This window comes from Aotus nancymaae, unplaced genomic scaffold (assembly GCF_030222135.1).
Source record: "Aotus nancymaae isolate 86718 unplaced genomic scaffold, 86718_ANA_hifiasm-v0.15.2.pri h1tg000059l, whole genome shotgun sequence".
In the NCBI taxonomy this organism is placed as follows: domain Eukaryota; kingdom Metazoa; phylum Chordata; class Mammalia; order Primates; family Aotidae; genus Aotus; species Aotus nancymaae.
In genome coordinates, this window is record NW_026988473.1 from 69,072,652 (window position 1) to 69,090,134 (window position 17,483).

A 17,483-nucleotide genomic window follows, 5' to 3' on the forward strand; every position below is an offset into this window, starting at 1 on the left:
CAGAATGAAAATTTTTGGGTTTGATCCTGGTTCTACTATCAACAATGTGACTTTTAAGTTATTTAACTTCCCTGTCTCAAATTCCATATTTGTAAAAAGAGGGATAATGATAAAATCCACCTCATGGAGAGTTGTGAGTATTAAATGAGAGAATTAATATGATGCCCTTAATAAGCCTGGCACAGTATAAGCACGCAGGCACAATATCTCTCTCTTACCTTACATCCTATAATTAGGACAACTGTCAATAGAGTGCTACTTCTTGACTTTTAATAGACATTTTCTGGATAGAATATACATGACTATAATATAATGAAATTGATTGTTAGAAAATTATTCCTTCCATTGGGCCTATGTCAATCTTCCTGTAACTTCAACACTTTTGTTCTAAACTTTGAGGATCTTCTTCCACACGAAAGCTGAAAGTTTCAAGTCTCCATGGTCACTTTTGGTTGTACATCCCTAATAACTTAAACTGTAAATTCCTTCATATGTATTCATTCACTAACTCATTAAATAACATCTCTTAAAATCCTATAATGTGCCTGGTCCTCTGCCAGATAAACATAAACAGAGATAAATAAAATACAGTTTTTGCCTTCAACACACACACTTTTTATGCAGGAGACAGGCTTGGTTTTATTTCTCTTGGCTATTCTGGTCACTCACTTTTGAATGCCCTCAATTTTGTCTGTATTCCTATTAAAGTTTCCAAAAAGGAGTACAACATATGACCAGCACTGAGTAGGGCAGAACCATCACTTTTTTGTTACATTGATCTCCAGGTGGGAAGGAGCCAGAGATGGGATACAGCAATCTCTTCATGGTAGACACAGTCCCACACCACCTTACATGGGACATGGTAGGGGTGGGGAGCTAGCAGGTTAAAAGCTGTCTGCTGAGGGATTCCAAGGTGCACTTTCCAAAGGGCATCCCATCTATTGGAAAGGATCTCCTGGCACTAGGGCCTCACACTGGATGAACACTGCAAGAGCAGCCCCAGGTCAATCCAGGTACAAACTGTGCAGGGTGCTCAATCCAGGTACAAGGGGAAAAGGTTCAGGGAAGACATATCATTCCAATGCTCTTTGAGATCACCCGCCTTAAAACATTCAAAGCAGGATAGCTGGCTGCTTTCATGGGAGAATTTAGAGTGAGAGAGGGGGTCTGAGTTCTCCCAACATGCATGTGGGTTTGCCCTGGCTGAGCTGCCACTGCCAGTTGCACCACACATAGGGATTGGGATTTTCTTTTGACCAGACAGGATAGGAGAGAGCCTTCCTTCCAGGCAAGGAAGCCAAACCTGTTCACCCTTTGACCTTCAGGCTACACCAGGAAATGACCCTGGCCAGTTGCCATCAGTTGCCAGCAGTATATTAGAGATTGTCTGCTGGAAGACTGTAAAGAAAAGTAAACTCTCATTTCTCACCCTATTGAGTGGCAGTGTTCAGACGTCTTTCTACTGGGACCTTCTGACTCCCTGGGGAATAACCATGGCTGAGGACCATCAGTTGTCTCCAGGCTTGGACGCTGTCCAATGAGAGGTTGGAGTTGGAAAACAGGAAAGGAGAAGAGTAGGGGAGAGGTCCCTACACGGGTCATCAAAATGTCATAGGTGGTAACAGTTACTGAAACAACAGTGAGTTAAAGAAAGTAAGTTTATTAGACAAAGTACATTGCAAGGAAGCAACAGGTATCACAGCAGAGAGGGGACTGTCTGCAAAGAGGTAGGGGCTGAAGGGAAGTTTTATAGGGTCGTGCTGGAGGAGTTATGTGTAGATAAGGTCATGCTGCTGGGGTTATGTATACAGCAAGGTATTTGAGAACAGGATGCTGTGCCAACGGGTTTGTGGTTAGCTGTCTCTCAGAACAGTTGCTCTCCCCCACCTGCAACCTCTTCCTTGTTGTTGCTTGCTTATCTTATTAGGACTCCACAGAGGAGTCACGTTTTGGAGTCTTTTATCTCATGTATCCAATGCAGTAAGAAAAACCTATAACCTCCACCTTTCTGAGAAGAATATCCTCTTCCTCCCACCTTCATCCTTAGAAACAAAGCAGAAACCAGGGACGAGTTTCAGGGGAAAAGAGATACAAATGGCCAGCTTAAGCCTGATGTTCTAGGCCTTTTGATGAAATACTTTCCTTTTCTTTGGCATTTTCCCCCTTAGGTTCATCTAATCCTTCCTCTTCTTACCATCAAAACAATAATATTTCACGAACTAAAATGGGGATGAAGTCCTCATCAACAGGACAGGTGTTAAGGTTGCCAGCCATCATTAGATACATTATTGATTGAAAGTGATTAATACTCAGTTTTGCTGTACTGCTAGTCAACAAACCCATAATAAGGGCTACTGATAGTCACTGCTATTAATTGGGTACCATTTTACCTAAAAACACCAAAACAAAGCCACGATAATAGTACTGTGTCCACAAGGAACCTGCCAACTGCCCCAGGAGTGTAGTCTTCTCAGACTACAGGGTACTAAGCATCTTTCTCTCTCTCAAAATCAGTATTTGCTCCTGCAGGTCTTTCACAAGAAACATTTCCTTCAGGCCTCATGGATATAGCTTCCCAATAGTCTACAGTTATTGACATTGAACTCATGTTTTAATTTGTTCTTAAAATCTTCCAAGGAGTTCATACTAACTAAATCCTTAGCGATTATGTAAGATTCTTATTGTTATAATAAGATTACATAAGAGAGATTACATAAGGTTTTTATTGAACCTGTCTATGATTCAGTCTTACCTCTTACCATCCTCCATTTACATTCTAGCCACCTAGAGCTACTTGCAGCTTCTAGTAAAACCAAGACATGCGCTCTTTCAAATGTCATGTATTTGCAAATGCTACTCCTTCAGTTATAAACTCTCCCTACTCTTTTTGCTTCTATTACTTTCCTCAATATTTTTCTTAAGATGTCTTCTCTGAGAAGCCCTTTCTTTCCTATCATATGGACTAATGTACCATCTATTATTGTATTGTAGTATAGACTGAATATCTGCATGGCCCCATTGAACTAGGAGCTTCTTAAAAACAGACACTGTCATATACATAACTTCCATTTACTTAACACAAACTATGTGCCAAAACCAGAACAAATTAGATGCTTTACATGTATCAGTTCCATCTTCAAAACAATCATAAAGGCAAATTTTTTCATCTTTATGTATGGGTTAAGAGGGGCAGGTTCAAAACCACATTGCAATAAATAGGAGAAACAGAATTCCTACCCTAGCCCATTTGGCTCCAAGGCCTATGCTCCTTCCATGGCATCACTCAGGCTCCCACTACATACTGAAAGAGGCAGGAGGCAGAAAATCTCTAGGCAGACAGGGGTGAGTCCCCGGTGGAAGCCCCACCTTCAAGACAAAGGTAGCCTGAAACCTGAAGCCCCAAGTGAGAACTTCTATTCCTCTTTTTCTGCTCTTTCCTGATTGGTTCTTTCTGAATAATGTCTTATTACCAATCAAATGTTGCCTTTTCCAAACCTACCTTTTCCAAACCCTACCCACCATCCTGTGCCTATAAAGACTGCAGATTCAGCCAATAGAGGGAAGAAACAGCTGGATGTCAGGGAGAGGTGACTCGACTTCAAAGACAATGGCCAGATATCAGAGAGAGGCAAACTGACTTTGGAGGAGGGAGGCAGACAGGCAACTTGACTTCAGGGGAGAGTGACCTGCCCTTCCCATTCCCTTTCCAGCTCCCCTCTCTGCTGAGAGCTGTTCTCATCACTCAATAAAATTATCTACATTTACCATCCTTCAATTCTGACCTCATTCTCTTGGATACCAGAAAAGAATTCAGGACCCACCAAGTATGGGTACCAAAAAATGCTGTCACGCTGGCCCTTTGCCCTCACTGACAGAGGGCAGCTACTCCATGCAATGAGACAAACAGCCCATCATAACATGCCCTCTGAAGCCTTGGGGTCATGGGCACCCCAACCTGGACACTGCTGCAGAGCCTGCATGGAATTTGCTCCTTCTGGTGCTAAAGCGGCTGGCCAGTTCCTGCACTCTCTTGCCTATGTGATCCCTCCCACGTGGGGTGGAGCATGGTGGGCCCAAATAAGTGGAGTTTGAAAGGTAATTGGGTCATGAGGGTAGAGTAATCATGAATGGGATAAGTACCCTTATAAAAAGACATGAGAGGACTTATTTTCTCCCTCTCTGTTCTCTGCTATGTGAGGATACAATAACACAGCTATCTATAAGCAGAAAGAGGGCTTTTACCAGGAATTCAGATATACTAGCACCTTGATCTCAGACTTCCAGTCCCTATAACTGTGAGAAATAAATGTCTGTTGTTTAAACCACCCAGTCTATGGCATTCTGTTATGGCAGCCCAAAGTGACTAAAACACATTTGCTGTTAATCTACGTGGCTGTATGCCTGTCTTCCTTCTAGATTGTTACCTCCTTGAAGGTAGAGATCTGATCTCACTGATTTCTATAACTCCACAACAATAGAGATCCTGATCCAAGGTGCTAATTAGTTTATGTTGAATTGTTGTCAAGTAATCTGACACAGTAACACCAAAACTAAATCAAACAAGACAAACACCTGTCTCTCTGACACCCTGTGGAATCAGTCATTTTTAAGAAACAAGTTTTTCAGGTAGCTTAGACTTTAACCCATTAAAACAAAATTTTTATTTTCATTTTGTAGAGAAGTCTTTCTAAAATATATCTAATTCTTTTAAGGAAATCATATTTAAAGGAATTTAAGCTACTTTGAACATTATTTCTCTGCTTTATAACAAAATAATTGTTTCAAACAGTTTATCCCCCACAAAACAATTTCAGACTGTGATGCCTGTTGTGTGTGTGTGTGTGTGTGTGTGTGTATGTGTGTGTGTTCCTGCTTTCCTTAGCTATCAGGTTGTCAGACTTAATTTCTCAGGATCATGAATATGTTTGCCAACAGCAATTGCTCCCTGTATTTAACTACTTTCATTTACTGAAGGTTTACTAATAAGCAATGTGCTAAGCATTTTATATGTATTATTTTATTTAACCTGACAAATTTCAAAGAGCATAGAATGGACTCTGACTTCTCAGAACTCGTTTTCGGCTTTTACTGACATGTTCTTCATGCATGTAAAAGGAAAATATTGTGGGCCCCTTCAAGCTGGGAACTGCTCAGAGAAAATCTCTCTCCCATTCTATTTAAAGCCATCGAATGCAACCATTAGTTTCTCACCTATCTGTGACCTGGAAGCCTCCACCCCACTTTGAGTCTTCCTGCCTTTGCTTCACATTGTCCTGCCTTTCCAGACTGAACCAATATACTTCTTACATATATTAATTGATGTCTCATGTCTCCCTAAGATGTATAAAACTAAGCTGTGGCCCGACCACCTTGGGCACATGTCCTCAGGACTACTTGAGGCTGTGTCACGGGCACATGTCCTCAACCTTGGCAAAATAAACTTTCTAAATTAACTGAGACCGGTCTTAAATGTGCAGGGTTTACATGGGTAAAGCTGGTGGCTTGTTCTCAATATACAGACTGTAACTAAACATGGCTAAACTGTTGTCATCCCTTTTTCAGAAAATTCCATTCCAATGACTATGGCAGTTAGCACCATTACAAGGGTAAATGCTTCACCATTTGTCATCCTATTTTCTTACTTAATATTTATAATAACACACAATTAGGATGACTAATGCCTCCCAAAAAGCTCTCTGTGATGCTGATAACTGATAAATACTTGGTAAGAAAGGTTGGGAGAAGAATTAGGGAATGACTGGTGTTTTTAAAATGATGGAAAAGAAAGTATATTTGCACTGTGGTTTCAAAATTACAACTAATGGATACAATTTTAAAGAAGGATATGCTTGTATTTCATCTATGGGAGAATTTTCTAAGTACTAAAATGTGTCATAATAGAAATGGTAACCTCTATATCTCAATTCTATACTTTTAAAGTAGCCTAACATTCTAACCATATAGCTACTACCTTGCTAAAATAACCCAGGCAAGTGTCTGCTTCAATCTAGTTCTTACACAGATGTTTTCCTTTACAAGCCCACAATTTCTTTATTGGAATTACTATTTGTGTCTTGTTACTCAACCTCTTTATTTTCAACTTCCCCCTTGTAGACTGCAGATTGGTTCTACCTCATCCACTTCCTCTGCTTCAGACTACCTCAGAAAGTATGTCTGGCTTGGATCTTGGCCCACCAGATAACATTTAGCTGGCCTGCTCAGGCCTTTGCACTGGTGGAGAGATTCCAGATTAGACTGGATGAATATCATATGAAATGCTATATGAGAACTTCATTAGATAAGTCCTGGAACTACCTGAACAAAAAGATTTCTCAAACTTCGTAGGATTCCATGATTCCCCAAAGGGCAAAAAAATTAAAAGTAAAGATTGTGGAGTAAGAGATAATTGAGTTTGAGTTCTTAATATTCCACTGCATTATAAAATGTGGTAAACAATAGTACCAAGTTCATAAGTTTCTTGAGAGAATAATGAGACCACATATGTAAAAAGTTTGGCATACATTTGATATGCTTACCAAATGTTAACTACTCACAATAGCATTAATGTTATGGCAAGCATAATGATAAAAATTCCAAACCCAAGTCCACACAAAGAGAAAAGAAAAAAATTTAAATGAAGGTCTGCTCTTGTTCTATTTTGTTTTATGATTTTTGTCCAGGAACATAATCTATCATTTTGAGAAGTATTTATCACTGACCAGCTATGTAATGTTGAGAAATTATTTAAACTCTCTGTATCTTACTAATCTTTAAAATGATAGTAATGATAATACCCATCTTGTATGAATAAGAATTAAATGAATGAATATATCTAAAACAATATATGTAAAGCATTGCCTAGAATATAAGTGACGTATAAGTGTTAGCTATTATTAAACTGTGTTAGTACCTGTATTAGTCAAGAGTTCTCCAGAGAAAGAGAAATCAATAGACTGGATGAGTGAATAGATATATGGATACACAGTGATATGGTTTGGCTGCATCCCCACCGAAATCTCATCTTGAACTGTAGCTTCTGTAATTCCCACAAGTTATGTGAGGAACCCAGTGAAAGATAATTGAATTATGGGGGCAGGTCTTTCTCATGCCATTCTCATGATAGTTAATAAGTCTCACAAGATCTGATGGTTTTATAAAGGGGAGTTTCTGTGCACAAGTTCTCTTCTCTTGTCTGCCACCATGTGAGATGTGCCTTCCACTTTCCATCATGATTTTAAGGCCTCCCCAGCCATGTGGAACTGTGAGTCTGTTAAACTTCTTTTTTTTGTCAATTTCCCAGTCTCTGATATGTGTTTTAGCAGCAGCATGAAAACAAACTAATACAGTAAATTGGTACTGAGAGTGGAGTGCTGCTGAAAAGATACCTGAAACTGTGGAAGTGACTTTGGAATTGGGTAACAGGCAGAGGTTGAAACAGTTTGGAGAGATCAGAAGAGAGGAAGATGTGGGAAAGTTTGGAACTCCCTAGAGACTTCTTGAATGCCTTTGACCAAAATGCTGATAATGATGTGAACAATGAAATCCAGGTTGAGGTGATCTCAAATGGAGATGAGGAACTTGTTGGGAACTGGAGCAAAGATGACTCTTGTTATGGTTCAGCAAAGAGACTGGCAGCATTTTGCCCCTGCCATAGAGATTTGTGGAACTTTGAACTTAAGAGAGACAATTTAAGGCATCTGGTGGAATAAATTTCTAAGCAACAAAACATTCACAATGTGACTTGGGTGCTGTTAAAGGCACACGGTATTATAAGGGAAGCAGAGCATAAAAGTTTGGAAAATTTGCCACCTGACAATGCAATTTTCTGAGAAAAGTAAACCCCATTTTTGTGAGAAGAAATTCAAGCTGGCTGCAGCAATTTTTATAAATAACAAGGACCTGAATGTTAATCACCAAGACACTGGGGAAAATGTCTCCAGGGCCTGTCAGAGACCTTTGCAGTTGCCCCTCCCATCATGGACCCAGAGGCCAAGGAAGAAAAGACGGTTTTGTGGGCCAGGCCCAGGGTCTCTCTGCTGTGTGCAGTCTAGGGTGTCCTGTCTCTCAGTTGCTCCAGTCATGACTAAAAGGGGCCAAGGTACAGCTCGGGTTACGGCTTCAGAGAGTGGAAGCCCCAAGCCTTGGCTGCTTCCATGTGATATTTATCCTGCAGGTACACAGAAGTAAAAAATTGAGGTTTGAGAACGTCCACCTAGATTTCAAAGAATATGTGGAAATGCCTGGATGCCCAGGCAAAAGTTTGCTACAGGGGTAGAGCATTTATGGAGAACCTCTGTTAGGGCAGTGCAGAAGAGAAATGTAAGGTGGGTACCCCCACACAGATTCCCCACTGGGTTGCTGCCTAGTGGAGCTGTGAGGAGAATGTCACCATCCTCCAGACACCAAAATGGTAGATCCACCCTCAGCTTCCACCATGCTCCTAGAAAAGCCACAGACACTCAATGCTAACCTATGAAAGCGTCCAGGAGGGAGGCTATACCTTGCAAAGTCACAGGGGTAGAGCTGCCCAAGACCATGGGGGCCCACCTCTTGGCATCAGCATGACCTGGATGTGAGACATAGAGTCAAAGAAGATCATTTTGGAGCTTTAAGATTTGACTGCCCTGATGGATTTCAGACTTGCGTGGGGCCTGCAGCCCCTTTGTTTTTGGCCAATTTCCCCCATTTGGATCAGCTGTATTTAACCAATGTCTGTACCCCCATTGTATCTCACTTGCTTTTTATTTTACAGGTTCATAGTACAAAGGGACTTGCCTTGTCTCAGATGAGACTTTGGACTGTGTACTTTTGAGTTAATGCTGAAATGAGTTAAGATTTTTGGGGACTGTTGACAAAGCATGATTGGTTTTGGGAGGGGTCAGGGGTGAAATGATATGGTTTGGCTGTGTTCCTGCTCAAATCTCATCTTGAATTGTAGCTCCCATAATTTATATGTGTTGTGGGAGGGATCTGGTGAAAGTTAATTGAATCATGGGGGCAGGTCTTTCCCATGCTATTCTCATGATAGTGAATAAGTCTCATGAGATCTGATGGTTTTATAAAGGGGAGTTTCTCTGCACAAGCTCTCTTCTCTTGTCTGCCGCCATGTATGATGTGACTCCTTTCTGTCATAATTGTGAGGCCTCCCAAGCCACATGAAACTGTGAGTCCATCAGACCTCTTTCTTTTGTAAATTGCCCAGTCTCAGGCATGTCTTTATCAGCAGTATGAAAACAGACTATTACACATAGATGATTGATTGATTGACTGATTGATTTTAAGAAATTGACTCTTGCAATTGTGGAGACTGGTAAGTCTGAAATCTGTAGGATACACGAGCAGTCTGGAAACTCAGGCAGAAATGGTGTTGCAGCCTTGAGGCAGAATTCCTTCTCCAGGACAGTTTTGCTCTTAAGGCCTTCAACTGATTTTATAGACCCACCTGCATTATTAAGAGTCTCCTTTACTTACAATCAACTGAATGTAGATGTTATCCTTATCTACAACATACCTTCACAACAATACCCAATGTAGTATTTCAATGAATAACTAAGTACCATAGCCTAGACAAGTTTACAAATAAGACTAACCATTGCAGTACTATAAAGATGTATCATAAAATATATTTTATATTATACACTGTAGGGTCTCAGAAAATGATATCTCAAAATGAAGGGTTCAGAAGTGGCTCTCTCTGAACTTCCACTCTCCTGTGTCTGACCATTCATTCTACCCCAAGTCTCTTCCCCAAGGTAGGTCCTAGAATCAAGAACCCCTTTCCTCCAAGGCCAGCCATAAAACTTTAAAATATTACTTAAAATACCACTGTCTGTAAATAAATTATCTGTTTGATTGTAAGTCATAAGACCCCCATTCCAGAAAGGCTCTTGCCCCATACCCAGAAAAAAGAACGCTGCACACACAGAGGCCAAGAATAATCTAAACAGACAGGCCTTGCTAGGTTTCCCCACTCCGTATATTAGCATTGGATCATATCCTTTCTGTCTAATCATATTTCTACATGGCTGTTCACACTTTGTTGAACTTAATCATAAAATGGATGGTTTTCCCTATGTCTTTGGGAAAATACCCTATCCTTCATTCTAAAGGCTACTATGTCACATAAAACTATTATCAAATAAATTTGTATGCCTTTTCTCCCATTAATATGCTTTTGTCTATGATTTTTAGTGAACCTTCAGAGGGAAAAGGGAAAGCTTTCCCTTGGGCCAACAGAACTATCTTTTAGAAACTAGTTTAGCCAATGACTTGAGATATTAATTGCTTTGGGTTTATGACTCAGTTTTGTAGACTCTAGACACTTGGGTGTTTCTGCTAGCATGATATCTGGTATTATATTCATGAATTTATTTTTCATCATGTGGAAGATGACCACAATGGATTTCAAAATAAAATAACCTTCTCTTAAATAACAAAGGATTATTCATATACTAGACTATTATATTATTTACTTTCAATGACAGCTGTATACATACAAATCAGTTATATTTACTAAAATAATAATGAAATTCTAATTGAAAATAGTAGTATCTGTGAAAATTTCATAAAATGTTTAACTGTGCATTCTCTTATCTCAAACATACTCCAGAACTATTATATGATTCTATTCTTGAACAATGCTATGAGTTGGACAATCATATATCTGAATTTTCAGGAACATTCTCAATTTTAAATATCCTGCCCTGTATAAAAAAAATCCATACTTTTATATAATTTGAAAACTATGCTTCCTTTAGATTAGACAGTAATATAATTCATTTATTTATTCCATGAACATTTACTGAGAAGTTAACATATGTAAGGATCTAGCTTAATCCTGAGAGGATATAAATCATATATACAGGGCACACAGAACCTGACTCCCCAGTATTATGGGGGAGTTCTATCATGCTTACAATAACTATAATACGATATAGAAAGTGTTAAGCTCCCCAAAGGAGAAAAAATGCTTACTGATTCAGGTAAGGACAGTATACCATTTTAAGGATCAAAACAACCCATTTTGAATTCTTCATATAAAGCTCTCCATGGACAGGATCTAAGGCAGGTGGATTTCCTTAGACCTACTGCAGTACTATGTAGGCAACAATGTGTCAAGGTTGTAGATAATGGATATTTTGAAACTTTTTCTTCACCATTACTTTCTGATTATCAAGTTATTGACAGTTCTACCTCCTGAACAAATCTCACTTTCTCACCATAATATTTTCAAAGTTGGATTTACCTCCATATAACGCAGGCTCCTTTCTTTGTGGGGGAAAAAAACTTTAGGAATGTGGCACTTCCTCTATCTTTTTTGCCAGGATACTCTGCCTGTTTAATAAGAAATGGGATTGTAAAATTTCACTATTACAAGAATGAATGTTTAAGAGGTCAAATTATTAAAACAAGAAAGCAATCAACCCAAATCAAATCTGAAATAGGAAAGATGATAGTCACTGCAACCTAACCATTCTCTCCAGTCTCCACAATGACTCAGTTTTGTAGAAACTGTAACATCTCTAACTCTGATAGTAACACAATCTGCAGGGAAGAGTATGGAACTGTATGACATCTCTTTAGCCCGTAATTGTCCCATGTTGTGCCATATAATAAGTAATCTGAAGAATAGGGTGAGCTGTGTACTGCCATGACTCATTCCAGTGCTTTTAACAACTATCTTCAGAATCTTACCTGGGACTAAGCATCTTTTCACTGGGTCAACCAGAAAAGTTTAATTCATGTTTCTAGCATAATTTACATATACTTAACAAAACAACGTATCATTCTCTGACAGCAACAAAAATAGTCAATCATCTACTTCATAAACATTTATTGAATACTTACTGCCTAAAAATCTCTGAACCAGATTACAGCTGTGTAAATGAATATAACACTTGATATTAAGATATGATCTAACAAGTGAAACACTTAAGCAAGTCATTTAAATGCAGTATGCTAAACACTGTAACAGAGGCCTTGGTCGGTATATAAAACAGAATTTTTTCTTGTTGAGGTCATTAGAAAATTGGTGATTGATAAACAAGTAGGCCTTTAAAAAGATTAAGTAGGGTATTTCCAGATGAAAACAAAGGGAAAAATATTCCAGACAGAGGAACCAACAAGAGCAAGGCTTAAGTAAGGCTTAATGTAAGTTCAGTACAGGCAGTAAAGATAATGCTAAGGAGATGGCACAATATCCAGTAAAAATGAAGACCAATAGATAGTTTTAAAATTGTTAGCTTGGGGAGGTTTAGCTACAAGAGGAAAATCCTGATTATGAAGATCAGTTAAAGCTTGTTTCTAAATCCTTAGGAAGGTTCTAAGAAAGCCTGAATTAGATCAGTGCCATTGTGAATGCAGAGGAAGGTCAAACAGAGAGATATTACAAAAAGTTATTAATATTAGTGACATTTTACAGTGAGATGTCTTTGTACCATCCCAGTAATATATCTTTGAGGTCTAGTATTTCTGGTAAGTATGAATGTAATCTAATTCATTATATTTGAAAAATATTAGGTAGAAAACCAAAGTACTCTCACTATTTAAGAACATATTATTGGAAAGTTAGCTAGAGTACTCCAAAGAAAAATACTATTGTAAATTATTCATAGATAAACGCTGGGTTAACTTCAGCCTCAGCAAAGTAACTACCAGCTCTGTGAGTTACTCACAGGCTTCCCAGGTGATTAATTTTGCAAGCAGAATTATTTTTTCTTTTACAAGTTAGTTTTAATATATTTTCTAAAATTAACTAGGTTTTCTTCTTTATAAATCAAGTTACTACCCATGAGAAATGATGCTTTGTCAAGAAAAAATCTATTCATAATCTTCAAGGAGGGTAATACATAGTCTCCAGGTACCCATTTGAACAGTGTCTGGTATGACAGCCAGCTAATTGGTCTCCCTGTCACTGGTTTTTCCTGTCTCTGATATATCATGCATGATGCTGCCAGCTTAATCTGCCCCAGCATAGCTGATAATGGCAATTCTTTGCATAAAAACCTTCTATGGCTCACAAGCGCCTGAAGACTTTCAAGCAGACAGCTAGAATAACCTAATCAGTCTTCCTACTCTCAGCTCCCCATCTACTAATCCTAAATATTCACAATTAATAAAACCTTTCCCACTTCCTCCTAAGAAAGGTCATGAGATGTCAGGCACATGTTTATTAATCCTCACTATTTCACATTTTCTGTGTGTCTTTGATAAAGACATTTAACTTCTATGAGGCTTACTTTCATCTTCTGCAAATTAGAAGTAATACCTACCTACCATATCAAATTCTATTTAAAACAAGGTGAGGAATCAATCAATAAAGTATCTACAATCCTGGATCACTATAGAGATTAAGAGATAATACATTAAAAGTGCCTAGCCTGGACTTACAAATATATTTATACGTACCAGGTTTTATTACTCTTCTGAGCCTTTGCTCCTTACATAGTTTTCTCCACCTGCAAGACCTTCAAGCCAGGTCTTATGCATTACTCAAAGTCCATTTCTAAACCCACCTAAATATGAAACCATCTCTAGTATTCTAGTAAAAATCAACCTTTCTCAACTATATTGTAACGGAAGCATTCTTGCCTTGAAGTTCAATTCCTGATTTTATCTCATTTCTAACAATATAACCCTGAACAAGTTGCTTATTCACGGCTTCCCCATTTCTAATGTGGAGAGCAACACTAACTCTACATGCCTCACTAAGCCATTATGAGAATCAAGTTAGGTATGTTATATTTTTAACTATAAAACGGTCTATATATGTGAGAGACTGTTATTTCCACTAAAGCATAAAATCAAATAAAGAACTTTGGTTTTCCTCATCTTTATAACTGAAATCCAAAAGATATGTTATGAAAGAACATCAAGGCCAAAAAAGAAGAAAATAATTAATATCCAGGCTATATTGGAATCAAGAAGGGATCAAGTAAAAAGGATAGGTTAAAGATAGCTGGGCAGAGCTGAAGTTATGAACAAAAAACATGTTCCTGAGGTTCACTTTTACATAGCAACCAATGTGTGCAAAGGTAGGTGGCAGCTTAAAGAAGCTACACAAAGATGAATATACATAGCAGATGCTCAATAAGTGATAAGGAGAGGGGAGGGAAGAAGAGAGAAAAGGAAGAGGAGAGAGAAGAGAAACAGAGAGGATGATAGTTTCATCATTCCTTTTAAGGGCTCATTTCTATGCCCCTTGCCAGGCTGCTATGATTAAAAAGTTAACTAGTAGCTAAAGCTTATGTATGAAAACATTTACTTTTCCTTTAATGTTCCTTTTCCTTGACTGTTCCTTTTCTCTCTACTCTACTCGTCTTCCAACTCCTATTTATCAACATTTTCTTTCCTCCCATCATGACCCTGTACCTCCACACACCAACACAAATCCATACCAAGTAATTACTCTTTTCCACCCACTCTCTCAGAAAAATAAGGCAAACCAAAAAATAAACAAGCAAACAGCAACAACCAAAAATTGTTTTTATTTAAATGTCAATATGGAGGTCTAGCAAGCACATTCAAGAGCCTATTGAGAGCAGTACTGTGTTATCCTACAATAGCACGTACAGTTCAACAGGGACTACCTTAAGTCCCTTTGTCTCATGGAGCCTCACCAAAATATCCATGGAAGGAATTATAAGTAACAGTAATTGGTAAATGAGAAGATATTTGTGCATTGTATAGTAATGATGTTGAGATTTTCTTATATTCACATAATGCTTTTTGCTTTGCAAAATTCTTTCTCATTGATTATTTGATCTGAATTCCCAGGGAGAAATGATGAAATGGGGGAAATTCCTATTACTACTATGAATTTTAATACAATGCAGTTTTATAAAATTCTTTCTTCAAAGATATATATATATATATATATATTTGATTCTCCCTAACATATAGTTTTTATCTCCATTTACTGATGAAAATAGTGAGACTCAGAGATGTGATAGGACTTTCCAGAATATCATTATCAATATACGTGCTCTTTATAGAGCATTTCTTAAGTTTAGGAATTGTACTCAGCACTTTACATACCTGATACCTTATTTATTCTTCACAACAACCTCATGAGGTAGACACTGTTATTACTTTAACATTTTACAGATAAAAAATCAGATAGGTTAAATAATTTGATAATGGCCATGTAACTAGCAACTGGCAAAAGCAAAATTCAAACACAGGCTTTCAGATTACTCTTAACAGTTCTTCTATGCCAAGCAGTCTCCTTCCTGGCCAATGCTGTTACTGTAATACCGTTAGTAATATAAACTTACTTTCTTTCTGTCACCAAGTTAGAATTGCAGATTTAAGCCCAGAAACTCAAGTTCTATGGAGAAAATACACACACATGTACTTAAAGCAGAAGTGAGGAGGATGCTGTGTCCTTTTTTCCCACCAAAAAAACCACACATAAAGAAAGCAGAAAACTCATCAAAATTAGTAGCTAAAAGTCAGTTAATATAGTGTTGGCAGACAGGAGAAGGATAATATATACCTCAGTATAGAATATCATAGAATAGAGACATGAATTACTTCTAGTTCAGCAAAACACCTAAGAAAACAAACAAAAGAATCAAACCTTGGGATAGATGCTTCTTTTAAAATGTTTTTAAATAAGCCATTTCTTTTATATTCCTAAATAAATATTTCCTCTTGTTTCAAAATATCACCAACCCAAAACAGAATAGCCCTATTATGACTCTGCCCCTGTCATCTTATAATATCAACACATTACAGGTTAAAATGCTACGGGATGTGGAGGATCAGGATGCTGATTTACATTTTCCAGAAACTTCATATAAATCAGAGTTTAAGCTGAGCAGCTAGAATTCTATCACACATATGCTGAGGAAGTAAGAAAACACATCTCTATCCACCAGTCACTGGAAATGAAATTTCAAAAAATAATAGGTGAAATTTGTATTTAAGATCCTTCCAAGCTGACTGCAAACAAGTCAATGTCACTTTCTTTCCAGACAAGAAAAGTCTAAAACCTTTACCTCCAGATCTTTCAAACCTACATACTATTAAATTCACATCAAAGTTTTGCTTCAGAAGCCCATCTGATTTTGTTTCAAGAGGAAATGCAATCATTGGGAGGCATACTATAGGGACTCCATGAGATCCAAAGTAATGATCCCATTGTTCTTGCTATCAACCTTCGTATATATACTAAATATGTAGCTATAATAATGAAGCCTGTGGAAACTAATAGTGAGTTCAACAGATCCAGGCAAAAATAAAATATTTCTAATTTCTAAAAACAGGAGATTCTGTATGCCTTTTGGGAAGCTCAGATCAACTCATTCATATACTCAGAACTTTCCAGTGGTTTCTATTTTTTCTCATAGTAAAATCTTTCCAATAGCCTCTAAGGCTATCCCTTATCTGGCCTCCTCTTTGATCTCACTGCAGTTAAAATGGCTTTTATAATACAGATACGGCAATGATGGATGCTGGTGAGGATGTGGAGAATGGGGAACTCTTGTACACTGTTGGTAGAAATGCAACTTAGTACAGCAACTGTAGAGAATACTATGGAGGGTCCTCAAAAGCTAAACATAGAACTGCCATATGATTCAGCAATTCTACTGCTGGGTATATACGTAAAAGAAAGAAATTCAGTATATTGAAGAAGTATCTGTACTCCAGAGTTTACTGCAGCACCATTCACAATAGCCAAGATATGGAATCAATGGAAGTGTCCATCAACAGATGATTGGAAAAAGAAAATGTGGTACATCACATAATGGGAATTTATTCAACCAAAAAAAAAAAGAAAAGAAAAGAAATCCTGTCATTTGCAACAACACGTATGGACTTGGAGGACATTATGTTAAGTGAGATATGCCAGGAACAGAAAGACAAATATCACATGTTCTCACTCACATGTGGAAGCTAAAAAAATAAAATGTATGCATGCAGATAGAAAGCTGAATGATGGGGACAAGAGTCTGGGAAGGGTAGTGGGGAGGGGAGAATAAAGAAGAAATGAATAATAGATGCAAAAATACAGTTACATAGACAGAAACAGATCTAGTGCTCAGTAAAACAATAAAGCACCTATAATTAATAATGTATTGTATATCTCAAAATAATTTAAAAAGCAAAATTAGAATGTTCCTAATACAAAGAAATGATAAATGCTTGAGGAAATGGACATCCCAATTACCCTGATTTAATCATCACACATTATGTGCTTGCATCAAAACATCACATGTACCCCATAAATACGTAAAACTATTATGTATCCATAATAATTAAAAATAAAAAATAAAGAAAAAACACAAAAAATGCACAAGTTGCTAACATGGGTTACCTGGCACATTGGGAGGATAGAGCTGATACAGTATTAGCAGGGAGTGAAAGGAGAGTTTACAAAAATAGAAAAAATTGCTTTGAAAACAACTGCATTTAGAATAAAAAGTATATATTTATCATTTATGTTTGTATGCAATATATATGGGACTATGCATCTAGAA

At 37.7% G+C, this 17,483-nt stretch overlaps 1 protein-coding gene across 9 annotated transcripts in view; it reads right to left on the reverse strand.

Annotated features, from left to right (window-relative positions):
- Positions 1-17,483, reverse strand: part of DLG2 (discs large MAGUK scaffold protein 2) — a 2,157,409-nt gene that overhangs the window by 1,821,863 nt on the left and 318,063 nt on the right. The window lies entirely within an intron of this gene.